Here is a 16372-nt window from a genome sequence, read left to right on the forward strand (position 1 = left end):
AAAGATGCACATGGTATATACTCACTCATATAGACATATAATATAGGATAAACCTACTAAAATCTGTACACCTAAAGAAACTAATCAAGAGGGAGGACTCTTGCTAAAATGCTCAATTCCTATCCAGAAAGGAAAAGAGGATGGACATAAGAAGAAGGAGAAAAGAGGGAACAAGTCAGGAGCCTGACACAGAGCCCTGCAGACTATCAATGCAGATGCTGAGACTTATGGGCAACCTTTGGGCAGAGTGCTTGGAATCTTATGAAAGTATTGGGAACAGTAAGATCTGGAGAGGACAGGAACTCCACAAGGAGAGCAACAGATCCAAAAAATCTGAGCACAGGGGTCTTTCCTGAGACTGGTACTCCAACCAAGGACCATGCATGGAGATAACCTAAGACTCCTGCACAGATGTAGCCCATGGCAGTTCAGTAACCAAGTGGGACTGTCTCTGACATGAACTGATTGGCCTGCTCTTCAGTTACCTCCCCCTGAGGGGAAGCAGCATTACCAGGCCACAGAAGAAGACAATGCAGCCACTCCTAATGAGACCTAATTGACTAAGATCAGAAGGAAGGAAAAGAAGACCTCCCCTATCAGTGGACTTGGGGAGGGGCATGCATACAGAGGGTGGAGGAAGGGAGGGATTGGAATAGGAGGAGGGAGGGAACCACAGGGGGGATACAAAGTGAATAAAGTGTAATTAATAAAGAATTAAAAAACATTCCCCCTTAAAAAAGAAAATAAAACTCTGTGAAGCCAAAAAAAGAAAAGTCACTTGCATATTGTTGTGTTTGAATCAACCTGAGGTCTAATACATCCGTAGCAATGGTAAATAATAATTTTCCTTTATTTACGTATATCTTTCTTTCTTATCTCTTTTTCCCCCTCAAGATATAAGGCAGAATTTCATGCAATGAGAGCTGGAGTATGAAAATGCTTGTGGCTTTATAACGTCTAACAGTTCCAAAGCTACATATGGAGACCATGAGGAAAGATATAGCTACTTCCATTCTGGAAAACCAAACAGAAAGACATAGAAAACTTCTTGGGATAAAGTATTTAAAGGGATAACTAAGGATTTTTATTAGCCTGAAAGTTCTTTCAGGAACATGCTAGCCTTGCGTTCCAAGTTGATTTTTTTTTTTTCAAGACTGTGTAGCGCTGCTATGGCAGCCCTCTGTGCCTTGGCTCTCTGCACTCCAAAGAGTCCCTTAGAATTCTGCATTTCATCTGCAGGCTGCAATTCTGACTACTTACGTGGGTGCCGTCAGTTTATGGCTTTCATCGTAGACTTCCCGTGGATACAAAGACTCCTCATTGTAAGGTGAGCAATGCAGTCACCTGGACATGCTGAAGATCCAAACTACCTGGTGTCACTACTTTCTCTGGTCCTTCACTACCATTAGCCCTACTTGGCCTAGAGACCCAAAAGGATTCAGAAACATGTCCTAACACTGCTCTAACTGTCCGCTTTGAAAGCTTCTGCTGACTCCAGCCTTCTGTGCCTCACCTTAGTCTGACTCTGTCTAGAGTCAGCCATTGACACATGTACACAGAAAGCTAATTTGCCAGGCCAAGCAGGTGATCTTGGATAGCTCTGTGGCTTATCCAAGGGATTTTTTTTTAATCTCTAATGGATGCCCTCCTAGCTCTACATAAGCTTCTGTGGAAACCTGTCAGAGATGAGCTTAAGGCTTACAGCAGGAGCCACTCTCATGTCCTTCCAGCTTCCTGCAGCCGCCAGGCTTCACTGTCAGCAGTTATCACAAGTAGAAGTTAGTTATGCTATCAACACCGTTGTTCGTGAAGTAGAATGAACAGACCATCATAGACCTATGATACTTGCTCCTCCTTTCTTCACAGTAGATGACTTAATGAGTTTATACTGAAACTAATAATTTCAATGAATACAGCATGATGTTTGTTTCAATTTTACTAAAGCATTCCAGTTGCACAATACTATTCTAAGGCCAAAGGAAATTCCCTGAATATTAAAAATTTCCAATCATGCTCTCTTTCCTTTCTGCCACCATCATGCCATCCAGACTGAGGAATACCCAAAAACTCCAGGGCCTCAGAAGCCATGATCATGGCCACATCGTTAAGTGCTGCAAGCACCCAGGAGGCTGCAGGAATGCCAGAGGTGTACAGCACCACAGGATCAACTTCAACCAATATCATCCAGGTGACTTTGGGAAAGTTGGTGTGAGGCATTACCACTTAAAGAGGAACCAGAGCTTCTGCCCCACTGTCAAGCTGGATTAACTGTGGACACTGGTCAGTGAGTAGACATGGGTCAATGCTCCAAAAGCACAAGACTGGAGTTGCTCCCAATGTTGATGTTGTGTGCCCCAGGTGCTACAAAGTTCTGGGGAAGAGCAAGCTCCCTAAGCACCCTGTCATCCTGAAGGCCAAATTCTTCAGCGCAAGGGATGAAAAGAGAATTAGGAGTGTTGGAGGTGCCTGTGTCCTGGTGGCTTGAAGCCACTCAGGGAGGTTAACTAAATGCTAACATTTTCCATGAGGTCTGAGCAGTTTATTTTTTCAATAACATTTCTATACATCCTTGTCCGTGTGCTGGGAACCTGCCTAACAGATCCTAGGAAGATGTGAGGTGGAGGCCCTTGATAGTCACAGTCTGGAAATAGATAGAGCCCAACTTCACACAACTGCAAATTCATAGGTCCCTGTGTATGTTGTGTGGGTCTTGATCTTAAAAGAACTGGTGAATGTTATTACTTTCAGCCCAAAATGCATCATTGAAAACACCCTCATTGAAAAAAAATTTCCAATCATGATTCATACAATTATGTAGATGTTCTTATATAGACTTCTTTATTTATTTGTAGAAAGATGCCTTATATTAAATAGTAAAGTATGCATTTTTATTAGGAAGCAACACAAAATAGCATATGATGAAATTTATAGTTTTTGTTTATATATATATATATATATGTTTCTCTTAAATATGAACTACTTCCAACTTGCTCATGTTTAGTAAATTTAAAGAAATATAACCTAATTCGCATTATATAAAATGATTAAAAGTTAAGAGACTCTTAACTTCTTTTAAGAAGTTAAGGCTGGAGAGTCATGGCTTAGTGGTTAAGAGCTTGTTGCTTTTCCAGGTTATCCAGGTTTGGTGCCCAGAACCCATACTGTGGTTCACAATCATCTGTAATTCCTTTTCCAGAGGACCCAAAGCTGCCTTTTAACCTCTGTTGACATCAGGTACACACATGGTACAGGCCAAACGCACACAATAAATAAACATATTTTTAAAAATGTTTCAAGTTGCTGATCTTATCTGGTTTAATATTCCAATAGAAATGATTCCATAACTAGTACATTTTCAAGAAGTTACAAAAGTTAAACAGAAAGATATTAGCATAGAGTTAACATGGGAAAGGCTGGACAGCCAAAATAAAACAGGTGATAAGAAAGTTTTTTTTTCTGATAATCATACTAAAATCTGTACACCCAAAGAATCTAAGCAAGAAAGAGGACCCTGGGTAAGATGATCAATCCTCATTCAGAAAGGCAAATGGTATAGACATCAGAAGAGGGGAAAAAACAGGGAACAGGACAGGAGCCTACCACAGAGGGCCTCTGAAAGACTCTACTCTGCAGGGTATCAAAGCAGATGCTGGGGCTCATAGCCAAACATGCAGAGTGCAGAGAATCTTATGAAAGAAGGGGAAGATAGAAAGACCTGGAGGGACAGGAGCTCTACAAGGAGATCAACATAACCAAAAAGTCTGGACACAGGGGTCTTTTCTGAGACTGATACTCCAACCAAGGACCATTCATGGAGATAACTTAGAACCCCTGCTCAGATGTAGCCTATGGTAGCTCATTCTCGAAGTGGGTTTCCTAGTGAGGGGAATAGAGACTATCTCTGACATGAGTTCAGTGGCTGGCTCTTTGATCACTTCCCCCTGAGGTGGAGCAACCTCACCAGGCCACAGAGGAAAGCAATGCGGACAGTCCTGATGAGACCTGATAGGCTAGGGTCAGATGGAAGGGGAGGAGAACTTCCCCTATCAGTGGACTTGGAGAGGAGCACGGAAGGAGATGAGGGAGAGGGAGTGGGACCGGGAGGGGAGAGGGGATGAGGGAGGTGGCTACAGCTGGGATACAAAGTGAATAAATTGTAATACATTTAAAAATAAATTAAAAATAAAGAAAGCCTTTTCTGAATTCTCAATGACATGTGAATCTTCAGTTGTCCTTCCATTATCTTTGCATTAGAGATTGTTTTGAAAATGAGGGCACATCAATGAACAGCACTATAGCCCAAAGGCCAGTTGTTAATAACCAATTCAGCAGCATGACAGAAAAAGTAAAGAAGGCGATGGCGCAGGCGGCATAGAGTGTCCAGGGAAACGTGATGAGAGAGAAGGAGATAGAATATGAATGGCGCAACATTGGTTTTCTTCTTTGAGTAAATGTGAACAACAATATGGAAAGAAAGAAAGATTTGTTGGTGCAATGTCCCTGATTGGGTGGGAGGCAGGGGGATCCGGCGCATAACCAGCAAGTACACGCCTAGCCAGAAACAGTGAATTCCATGTTACACAAGGGCAAGAGGGTGGAGCGTGCATCACAAACACTAGTGGCCTCACTGAGACACTATCATCTCAGTGAGTCACTCACTTCCCAAAGAAGAAGAGGCAGGGGAAGGGACAAGTCAGAGGTTTGGCGAGGGACAGGTGGTCTAGACGCTCACCTAAGAGGTGTTAGATGAGTGCAGTGAGCAACGTGCTGGGCTGTGGGTGGTATAAAGCTCACGTAAAGTCCAGGTCATGATTCCTAAGCTATTTGAAAGCCAGTGCTGCCATGCTGGGATGCAAGGCACACTGTGACACGGGGAATGCAGTTAACAGCATAGCCCTTTAGCAACATAGCACGGCTTTAAAACTGCCTCCACCATTTTGCTCTCAATCATACACAACAGCTTAATAGACATGACACACACACGTAAAACCACTTTTACACTTTTATATCTCAGAAATAAGTTGTTACTAACCAGTCATGTGGCTTAAATTCCTATCTTGCTAATTGTTACATTCATTTCTCATTTTACTAGTTGTACTTCAATTGCTGCTAGAGAAATCAAGATTTCTTTCATTTAGAAGAATCAAATATTCAGCAGCTACTTTACATAGGATTGTGTTGGGAATGGTTAAGTTAATATGGACACCAGGTTATAGTCTGATAGGGATTTGGCTTTACTTACACGTCTGCAAATGCAAGTATTTCCATATTTATTTAATTTAATTAGAATTAAGTAACACGTGCCCATACATGTGTTTGTGTGCATGAGAGAAAGAGAGAGATAAAGAGAGAGAGTGTGTTATTTAGGGTTAACCCTAGACTCTTATACATGCTAAACAAGTATGACACTGCTGAGCTCTAAATTCAGCCCCTTTTATTTTTTTACTTTAAGACAGGACTTCATGAAGTTGACTGGATTGGCCTTGAATGCACTATGTAGCCAAAGTTAGCCTTGAACTTGTGACCCTCCTGCCTCAGCCTTCTGAGTAGTTGGGATTACAGACTTACATCACCAGTACCAGTGAAGAAGTAAATGTTTGAAAGCACAATTTGAAATCTTATGCTAAAGCTACTAAACTTTCAGAATATGAAATCAATATAAAACAAACATATGGAATATTCATTTTATCTTCCAAATAGCAGATTAAAAGGTAATAAAGTCTGAAAACGTTCCATGAAGCAAAAATAAGGATCCCTGAAATATAATAATAAGGAAAGAAAAAATAAGGTAACATCTGCAAATACAGAAATAGGCGTAGTGCTCAGAGTTACAGAATCCTAATATTAGTGCGATAGTGATGACAGAACTATGCAGAAATGTAGCACCTTCCCTTCTTTTTGGAATACTCACCCTGGATCCACAATCTTCTACAAGAACCTTAGTTGTTGGCTGGTTGGGGCTGTTTATGCTGCAACAACCAAAGGTTAAATCCTAATCCCAAGGTGATCGTATGAAGGTGGGAATAGGATACAATCAGGTCAGGAGGGTTGAACCTTCATGAATGGACTAATTGAACTCATGAGACTCCTTTCTTAGCCTCTTGGTATCTAGGATCATAGCTAAGTGTCACCAAACCTGGCCTTATCGACAGTATTTTTATACCAAAGCCATTCATAACCGAATACATATTTGTGCAAAATCCCTACATGCATTGAAAATTGGCAAATGTTCAATCAATAGAAATCTTCTATGTCTTTTGATTTAGCATTATTTTTATTTGAATTTTTGTTTTTAACTCAGCATTGCACAGTTGACCAGACAGTGTAGTTCAGGATATAGGGCTTGCTTGTGCATGCTGCCTGACACCCCAGTGAGAGAACTCATGCTGACCCCTGACAGCAGACATAACCTAAGCAGTGGAGACGCCCGGATCCTGTGTGGGTAGATTCAAGCACAACTTCTAGCACTCTCACTGGCTGGCTGTGTCTTTTGTGTACTTGTTCCTTCCAAATCCCAAATAAACAGCTTTATTTATATTCCTTGCTTATACTTCACCCACTTGCGTGTCCTACTTTTTAGCTACTTTCTCCAGTATTGTCTCTATCAATTGTCAAGTACAAAAACAAACAAAACACAAAAAGTGGAATGATGTAGAGCAATCTCCTGAGACACCAGCAACAACACTCCCTGAGGGGCCTCAGTCCAGAGTGTGTCCCAGCAAACTCAGGCCTGAGGTCCTGTCTACACTCATCTTGGCTATTGTGGTTCCACTCAGTACTTATCTCTCTCACAAGGATGGGAGGGAAGGATTTAAGTGGAATCAATAGCAGGATGTCTTTAAATGACTGCCTAGCATTTAAATTTGTACGGTGTCTATTCTATACTTATTTAGAAAATTACATACTACAAAGAATTTCCAAAGAACCATTCTAAACAAATGCAAGAAAAGCCCATTCAAAATCCATGCTAAGAAGCACAGGCAGCCACATTATGTCTTGTGGTAATTAGCAATTGTCACTTTATCCTCTGCTCAACAGCTGTGGTCTTTGCCAAGTTCACAAGTGCTTGGGGTCAAAAGGCATGCAAGTTTGGGGGTGTTTCTTTTCCTACTTTACTTTGAGTGTTTTGGTTTTCTTGAACTGAAAGAACTCAGAAGACCATCTCCATAGCCAAAACAAACATTTTGCAGAGTAAATTAGCACAGAAAATTTGTGGGTAGCCAGTTCCAAACATGAGAGTCTGTTCCATTGCCCTCTCTTTAGAAATATAGAGCGCTATTTTGCTAGCCTGACTCCACTGTTGTGAGACTTTTTAAGGTAAGGCTGTGAGGCCAGTGGACACCCTTTTGGAGCAGGTGGGATGGGGTCCAAAGAAGTGAACCCCAGTGGATGAAGAGGTGTTTAGGAAGGAGGGACACTGAGTGTGACCAACTTATCATTTAAATATCTACAGATGAGCTCTGAAAAAAATAAAACAAACAAAACTTGCACTATGAGGCAGGAGAGAAGGCCAGATCATTAAGAGCACTAGCTGCGCTTCCAGAGAATCCAGGTTCAAGTTGCAGCTGACAAATATGTGAGCCCTCTTCTGGTTTCCACAGGCACCATGCATGAGTACATAGACATCATGCACACAAAACACTTACACACATGACATTAATGTTTTTAAAAAATATTATAACCTCTTCAAGGGTCAAAGATGTCCCAAATAGGCACTCAAGACATCTTTATTCCAGTTCCAAATATTTACAGACTCACTATGGCCCTCAGAAAGGAAAAAGTTAAAAATTAGCAGTTGGGAATGGTAGCACACTCCAGTAATCCCAGCATTCAGAAGTTCAAGACAGGAGGAACATGTTCAAGGACATCCTGAACTACAATATTTTGGTTTTCCTCAGAAAAAAAAAAAAATCAAAACCAAATCAAAGAAAACAAGCAAAGTACAGATTAGAAGTAAGTGATATCCTCTGCTCTCACCTTCTATTTACATGGAACAGATCTGTGGTGGCTATAAACATGTTCTAACTGGAGACACAGATTTCTTTTACACAACTGTTTTTAGAATACAGGAGATAAGAATAAGCTTAATTTGAATACTAACAACAGAAACCACTATGTCGGTTGCTCCTCATTTAAACATATGCGCACATACACACACAGAAACATGAGATGTCATTATTTTCAATTATTGAAAAGAAGAAACAGTGCTGGAGAGATGGCTCAGAGGTTAAGAGCACTGGCTGCTCTTTCAGAGGTCCTGAGTTCAATTCCCAGCAACCACATGGTGGCTCACAGATCTATAATGAGATATGGTGCCCTCTTCTGGTGTGCAGGCACACATGCAGGCAGAGGGCTGTATACATAAAAAGTCAATCTTGAAAAGAAGGAACAGTATTTTAATATATATGTAAATGTGTGTATGCGTGTGTTTATAAGTATAGGCTGACATATATCTGTACACTCATAGATACATGACATATATATATATATATATATATATATATATATATATATATATATATATGTCAAGCTTACTGAGTCCATTCAACTTGGCTTGGATGTGTATATGTCCAAGGCTGGCCAGTTGGAATAGAACAACCTGTGTGGGAGCCTGTCTTTGGAGGCAATGCATTCTTGCTTTCTCAGAGCCATTGACCTCCTGTAGCTATTCCTCTTTTGAGTATGGAATTGTGAAATTTCACACGTCTGCATTGGTATGTCAACTAGTATTGTCATTTCTGAATTGATGGATGCCTTTTCCCTATTATGTCTAGGGGACACAATCTATTAATGGGTGTCCTGGCCATTGGATCTTGCAGTCTTTCTACTCCCTCTTATGTGATGTTTTTCTAAGTTCTGGGTTTCAGAGTTGCATTGCAGATCCATCAACGAGGATGGGTAGTGCACAGTCATTTATTCTCTACATTTTTATCACTTGTACATCTCTGTTATGGTCTGAGTTTCTTTGATGAGTGAGAGCACACTTATCTGTGGATATAAAGGGAGGTTTTTAGAAAACAGATATTATATTGACTTAGTAAACTGGCAGAAGTAGATTTTCCTCGAGGCCCTGTGACTTCCCAGCCATGAATAGTTGACTAGGTTTATAGTACCAAGCATGATTTCCATCCTGCTGAGTGGGCCTTTAAGTCTAATTAGATAGTTGTTGATTGCCTTCAAGATGAAGGTGCCATTGTTCCACCACTGTGACTGCCTTACTAGTCCAGTTGCTGTTGCGGTTCATAGACTTTACAGCTGAGTAGGACTATACTACTGCTTGTTTCTCTCTTTACAGTGTGAATAGCACCTTCTGATACTATGAGACTTTTGAGTCAGTTCCAGATTCATATGTCCAAGTCCTATGTCTGAAGTACATGGTGTCTTCAGCAATAGTGACTTACCTCCAGATTCTAGAAGGCAACCATGGGCAATGGCAATAGGCCATATTGTATGGATGGGTCTCTTGAATTTCTTTGCCTAACAATACAACAGGAAATTTCTCCTCCATGGTACTGTTTTTTTTTTTTTTGTTGTTGTTGTTGTTGTTGTTGATAGTCTGTTGCTCTTGGAGGGACACATCATCATCTCAAATGGTGTAGCTTATTTAAACTATATATTATATATGATTTTAGGTAAACACAGTATTTTTAATAGTAAAAAAATTTAACTATAGAATAGGTGCCTGTCAGGTACCACTACAGATCTCTTTGGTTCTACCTGCTTCTCTTGCCAAGCATCTTCTTGGCAATCCCCCTGTGTGAATACAGGGAAACACAGACACAATGTCCAAGGGGCAGATCTCAAAACAAGCATGACTGAAAGTGATAAGTAACATTGTCTATCTGCCTGTCTGGAGGCATGGCTTGTATTGTGCCTCAGAGGACAAGCTAAAAGAGTAACTGACCAGTGCCATCGAGAGGCTGTCAAGGATGTCCATCACATTGGTCCTCCATCCTCCCCACTTCCTCCTCTTGCTTTGGACTTCTGCCCGTGTTACATTCCCACACAAGCTCTTAGCTTCTGCTTCTGTATTTTAGGGAACTGAGAAGTCATCTAAATGGCTAAATAAGCTGTGTTATGTATTCAATGGATAGAGATATGTGCAGCCAGTAAAAAGACACACAGGAGTGCAACAGCTATTTAAAGGGACCAAGGTTAAAAACTGCATGTCTCATATAACCTATTGTTTTGATTGTTTGTTTTACGAAAGTGTGTATGTGACCTCAAAGCTGTTGGCTAGATGCTGAGTTCATGGGCAATGTTTCCCTCTTAGGGGTTATTGTAATCTAAACTGCTTACTTTTGTAGGTAATTTCTTAGAGGGAAAATTCAGCCTCCTATACTATGAAAAATTTAACGGGGAGACTGAAGAGAAGGTTCAGCAGTTAAGGATGCTTGCTGCTCTTGCACAGGACTTGCGCACTGTTCCTAGTATTGACATCAGGCAGCTCACAACCATCGGTTACTCAGATCCTTAAGGGATCTGTCCCCGTCTTCTGACCTCCTTGAACACCTGCCCACATGTGCCCCTGCCCCTGTTCCACATAATTAAGAATGAAAATCTGAAAAAAAAAATAACCAGGAAGAATAAAATATGTAGTTCTCTGTGTCTCGTGAACAGTAAATAAAACTATGTGTTATTTTTAGCTAAGAACTAGTAAAACTTTAGGAGAGACCATGAAATAAACTTTATATATCCATGAGATGCTATGGCACATAATCGGCCTTAAAAAATTAGAGAATAAGTAAAAAGGAATGAAATCTACACTCTTAAAAAAGAAGCTGTGATTTCTTTTGTTTATGACCCAGAACATGTGATTTTATAACACACACACAAACAACAAACACAAACAACAAAACAAGAAAGCTCTTGGCTTGTTACATGCGTGTACATGTGTGTGTGTGCACATGTGACAGTAATGTAAAAATACATCATGAATTGGGGGAAGTGAAGAATTAGGAATAGAGCCAAGGATGGGAGTGATTTAGATTCAGTCCTCATGTGTAAAATTCTCAAAACCCTATTTAAAAAAAAAATCTATAGTTTCCCATTTCTTTAGACGAATTCTTAGATCAAAAGTTGGCTGTGAAGTACCAAACTAACCTTGAGAAAAGTTTGCCAATTGTCAGGACCACCAGCAAAAGAAAAATGCATCCGTGTTCTCACAGCTTCTAGGCTTGGGTGTCAAAAGGACAGGATGGAGGAAATCTATGGATCCTATTTTCTGTAACTGAGCTTGAAACACTTGGCAGACCAGGGCAGTTATGAAGTTATTTCCTCTGAACTTCAGAATTTGCTTGTTAAGTGTCTCTTACATCCACATTCTTGGTAATGGAAACACAGCCCTACAAGAGAAGAATGGGATTGCTCTGACCTGCCGGTACTCCACTGGAGAGAAACAAGTGTGTTCGTTCTTTGTATGTGTGTAAGTGTCCCAAAGGAGATGCCCTGAAAATGATTACTGTACACAGGTAACTGTTACACCAGCCACGTTCCTCTTCAGGGTCAGGGGCACCAATCATTTAATGAGCAGACAGGAACATTAAAAAGTGAAAACAAAAGCCCATACTTCTAACATTTCTAATTTTAATAATCTAATGTTAAAAATTCATAAACATATTGTTTAAAACCGGCAAATGTACATAACTTTACCAAAGTGAGAGGTCTTTGGGGTACAAATGTACCTGTATTCTAGATTTGCTTCCACTGCTTGGATGCCATTTAAAATTCATTGTTGCAAAGTCTCAACCGAACCAAAGGCATAATGTTTTCATTCATAATGTTGAAACCTCATTTTCCTTTGAGAACAAGTTACCTTTATGAAACAGCCTGGAGCAATTCACGGCCAAGTTAATGGACAGAGCAAGTAGATGATCAATTTCGTAGATAAACTTTTGAAATTAAAAACATTGTTTGAGGGCCTGGAGAGATGGCTCAGCAGTAAGAGCCTGCACTGCTCTTGCAGAGAACCTGAGTTGCATTCCCAGCACTCAAGCCCTAAGTACTTGTAAATGTACCCCTAGGATATCCAGTACCCTCTTCAGGCCTCGACACTCAAGTCATATATCCCATACCATACATATTCATGCAATAAAAATGGGAAAAAGTTTAGAAACACTGGTTGACTCACTGAATATCTCAGAAGATAGTCCTACCTTTGGTCAACTTTGTGTGTGTGTGTGTGTGTGTGTGTGTGTGTGTGTGTGTGTAAGACACTATGTGTCTGTGAAAGTCCTACTATGGCAACACAGATGTTTTCTTAATTTCTATGGTCATCATATGCCATCTTACTGGAATTCTTAAAGAAGATTCTCAGGTGTGTTCCTGTGACTGCTCAACACAGACTTGTTAAGAGCTAGGATCACAAAACCTATAGACTTTGTGTTTACTCTTCAAGAAGAAAATCAGGAAGGATGCTTCAGGACACACACACACATCACATATACATGTGCGCACACACACATACGACATCACAGAAAATATATGTGTAAACACCACATCAATCAGTGATAGTGACTTCAGGCTATTTTGTGAAAGGGATTGTGCAGCATTTGGTTTTATTTTGAGTGTAAACAGAAGCGGATGCTGCTGCAGTTTACCGTGCATGTAAACACAACCATCTGTCCAACATCACCCATAAGGCACAGAGCAGTAAATAACTTATTTCTAGAAGCAAAAAGGCTGCCACCCTATACAGTTTTCAAACAGACAGGGATAATGTGAGCACGTGGGCATATTAGAACTGTACCAGAGGAAGCAGGCCCGAGAGCTTCTCTAACACCGCAGACTGAGGGAGACTGCAGCACCTTTACCTGGGCTCCATAAAGAAGGGGGCATCCAGGCTAGAGCAGCGATGCTACCACCCAGTTAATGGTGAGTCCACTGACGTGTGGACAACTGCCCACTTGTCCAGGAACTGCAGCTTGGCTCAGTCGCCACTGCTGACATGGTCTACCTTATTTGCCGTTAATCTGCCCCCCACTGGTCCTTCTAAGATGAATCCTCTACTTGTTTCATGGTCCTGCACTGTTCCAGTTGGTTTTAATGTCAACTTGCCACAAGTGAGAAAAACCTGAGTCTCACCCATACAAGTGTTCTGATTGCCTTGACTCACGTGGGAAAGCCCACCCCTATTATGGGCAGCATCCCAAATTTAAAAGGGTACTGCAGAAGAAAATTTGTCTTCATCCTTTGGCTTTGCAACTGGCTGCAGAGTTGACTATCCTGTTAATGCTGCTGCAATGTCCTTGCTGATAGCAGAACCAGTTTTCCAAGCTTCTATTGTGGACAAGGGGCCAATGGCTCTCCAGGAACCCTTGAGCTCCTGGTACCACATTAGGACTACCTATGAGCCCTACCTTGTGGGTTCAGTGACTACTGTTATCACCCAAACCCCTGTGAAAGACAGCTGTTTTAGAACTATTTCAACTGTTGAAGCACCCACACCCTAAGGCCAATAACAGGCTCTCGGCATCTCAGTAGTGGTTCGGCCATTGTTAGCTATTTTAGAGCTCACTCAATAAATTTTCATACATGTGTAGATACATCCATTCCAGCCCCTTGACTCTGTTCCTCTAAGAACTCTTGACTAAAACATGCACCTTGACTCCTGGTTCTGCGGCTTGACTCAAACTGAGGCTCAACTCAAACCCTCTCTCCTCTGTGGCTTGGCTCTGCTGCAGCGTCTCTAGTAGTTTTCCACACACGATTGGTTAATCACCCCACCACAGAGAGTCTCTGTATCTCTGTCAGCCTAGTTCGTCCTCTAGGATTATTTGAGCTCTATTGTGGTCTCATTAATAGCCATTGTGTTACACACATTTATAAATGGATATGTATTGTACATATAGTTAACTATATGTAGACAGATATAGCTGCTATTCAAATGTGATATATGATTTCAGATTGAATATTAGTTATTGGAGCAACCCTGCTGTTTGAGGTTGCAGTCCTCCCAGTCTGGATAGCCATTCTGAGTTCAGGGCTAGGAGGAGGACTCCCTCTCCCCGGCAGGGCCTCCTACTCTCTGCCTGACCACATCTTCAGAGTGTCTCTAACCATGTCTGATAGATGGCCTTTGACACAGTTCCCTGATAGTTCTCCCCTCCCTGAGCCTATAGGATAATTAAGTACCGTGTTCCTGTTCATATGATAGGAGTGTGCTGTTTAATACAAACCAAGCATGCTTCTAAGTGCCTAGTTCAACCAGTTAGGTACACCTATCATGGGAACTCCCCCACCTTCCTTCCTAGGGGTATATAACCTTTGTTCTCACAAATTAAAGTTGAACTATCTCCATGAAGGTCTCCCAGAGGTCATTTCCCTTGTGCTTGCAGCTTTCTGAGCCCTGTGCCTCCCCTTCTGCTCCTCCTGCCTTTGTGGGCTGGCAGCCAAAAGCCCCCCAGGGAGGAGGAGAACCACAATTTGTGGTTAAGCTAGGGGAAGATGGCAGGGGAGAAGAACTCCCCCTTTCAGTGGACTAGGGAAAGGGGATGGGGGGGAAAAGGGAGGGATGGTGGGAGTGGGAGGAATTGAGGGACGGGGCTACAATACGGATATAAAAATAAATAAATAAATTATAAAAAATAACTAGAACAGAACCACATGGTGGCTCATAGCTATCTATAATGAGATCTGGTGCTTTCTTCCAGTGTGTAGGCATATGTAGTCAGAACACTATAAACATAGTAAATAAATCTTTTAAAAAAGGTTAGAATGGGAAAGTCTGTGTTTGCCGAGGGCCAGCAATCAAGAGAAATGTGGACTACTCAGCAAGCTGGAGCTGGAGTGTTAATGGCCTCTAAGCTGCAGGTAGACTGAAATGCCCTGGGCAGGAAAGTTAGCTTGCCTCATAACATCTGTGGAAGCTTCAGGTAAGAAGATTCACCTAGCAAACCTGCTGGTGTCTACCACTCCATGACTGTAGGGCAACTGACCTCCTGATGAATTGTCCATCCCCAGGTCCACCCCTTTCTATCCTCTTAAACCCCAAGTTTACACAGTCCTTACACCCCCCCACGAGACTGCAGTTCTTCAGTTGTTCTGATTAAAGGGACAATTCTGCTTCTGGAGATGCCTGTCTGCTCTCTTTTATTTCCAAGTTGTCTCCATCAATGCCAACTTAACAGTAACCAGTGAACAGTAACCAGGAACAGAAGCCAGCTTCTGAATGTGTCATTTAATAAATTCTGACTTTGTAGAAAGGGACAAACACGCCCGTCTATACATGTGACACAGCACGCTGACAGGGTATGGATGTCACACGGAATCCATTTCATTACCACATTATCACAGACTTCTAGCATTTCCCCCTGCAAGGTATGACAAAGAGTTTAGGGAACACTGACAAAAGCAGGAGGAAGAATTGACTTCTCACTAATTCCAAGCATGCTGTGACCTGTACTTAAAGGCGCCTATCATCTGGGCTGCCTCTGATTGTTTGGGCTGATAACCTAAGGACTCCGTAGTGTGTTCCAGCAGGAAAAGGTGTGGAAAAGTATGCTTTGTTTGTTTGTTTACCTGCTTGCTTTGTTGCTCTTCCCTAACTGGCCCTGCATCATGGGTAGGCCCCGGTGAACTCCAGAAGAGCTATTTTCATTGTTAAGACTTTTTTTTTTTTTTCCTGATGATGCGATTGAACATGACACCCAACCATTGCTCCACATCTGAATAGAATCCCAGTCCCTGAACAGCCACTGGTATTTTTTAAAAAATCTAATAAAATATTTGACTTCCTACAGTATTTGCTGTTTTGATACATACACACACTGAGTAGCAATTGAGATAATTGTACCCATCACTGAAACATTCATTGCATTGTGGAGGTACATTCAGAATTCTCTCCTATAACTACTTTGAAATAGACAATAGCTTATTGTTAACTAAAGTCACCCTACTGTGCAATACAATCAGATGTACCGGGAATTTTCAATCTGGATCTGCAAACATGAAAAGGATGAAGAAAAATGGGACCTTTGTTAGAAAAGAAAATCTGTGCAAAACCTATTCTGTAGCAGCATAGGCATGAGTCTGTCAAAGCAGATGGCAAATGGCTTATTGTAGGCTTTAGATTAATTATCATTTATTCTTCATTTTGTATGGTGGCCTCAAGCTTCTCTGTTCTGATTCAACATAAAGCCTCACATTTCTAGTTCAGCTGCTATTTGTGCTCCTGTCCTCTGCCTTAAGCTTAAAGCTGGCCATATTTGTGTCTATACGCTAATCCTCTCACTTAAAAGAGGAATATCTCAGGTAGATCAAACACAGGCAACCCCTGGAATACTGCCATGAGGGACTCCAGCTACCACTGGTTTATTTTATTTTATTTTATTTTATTTTATTTTATTTTATTTTATTTTATTTTATTTTATTT

The 16372-nt window shown here is 41.3% G+C and overlaps 1 protein-coding gene and 1 pseudogene across 7 annotated transcripts in view; one reads left to right on the forward strand and one right to left on the reverse strand.

Annotated features, from left to right (window-relative positions):
* Nucleotides 1-16372, reverse strand: part of Cacnb2 (calcium voltage-gated channel auxiliary subunit beta 2) — a 376658-nt gene that overhangs the window by 36637 nt on the left and 323649 nt on the right. The gene's annotated exons all lie outside the window — the stretch shown is intronic.
* Nucleotides 2038-2485, forward strand: LOC129666596 (60S ribosomal protein L27a-like; annotated as a pseudogene).

This window comes from Psammomys obesus, unplaced genomic scaffold (assembly GCF_907164565.1).
Source record: "Psammomys obesus unplaced genomic scaffold, mPsaObe1.curated_primary_1811, whole genome shotgun sequence".
Classification (NCBI taxonomy): domain Eukaryota; kingdom Metazoa; phylum Chordata; class Mammalia; order Rodentia; family Muridae; genus Psammomys; species Psammomys obesus.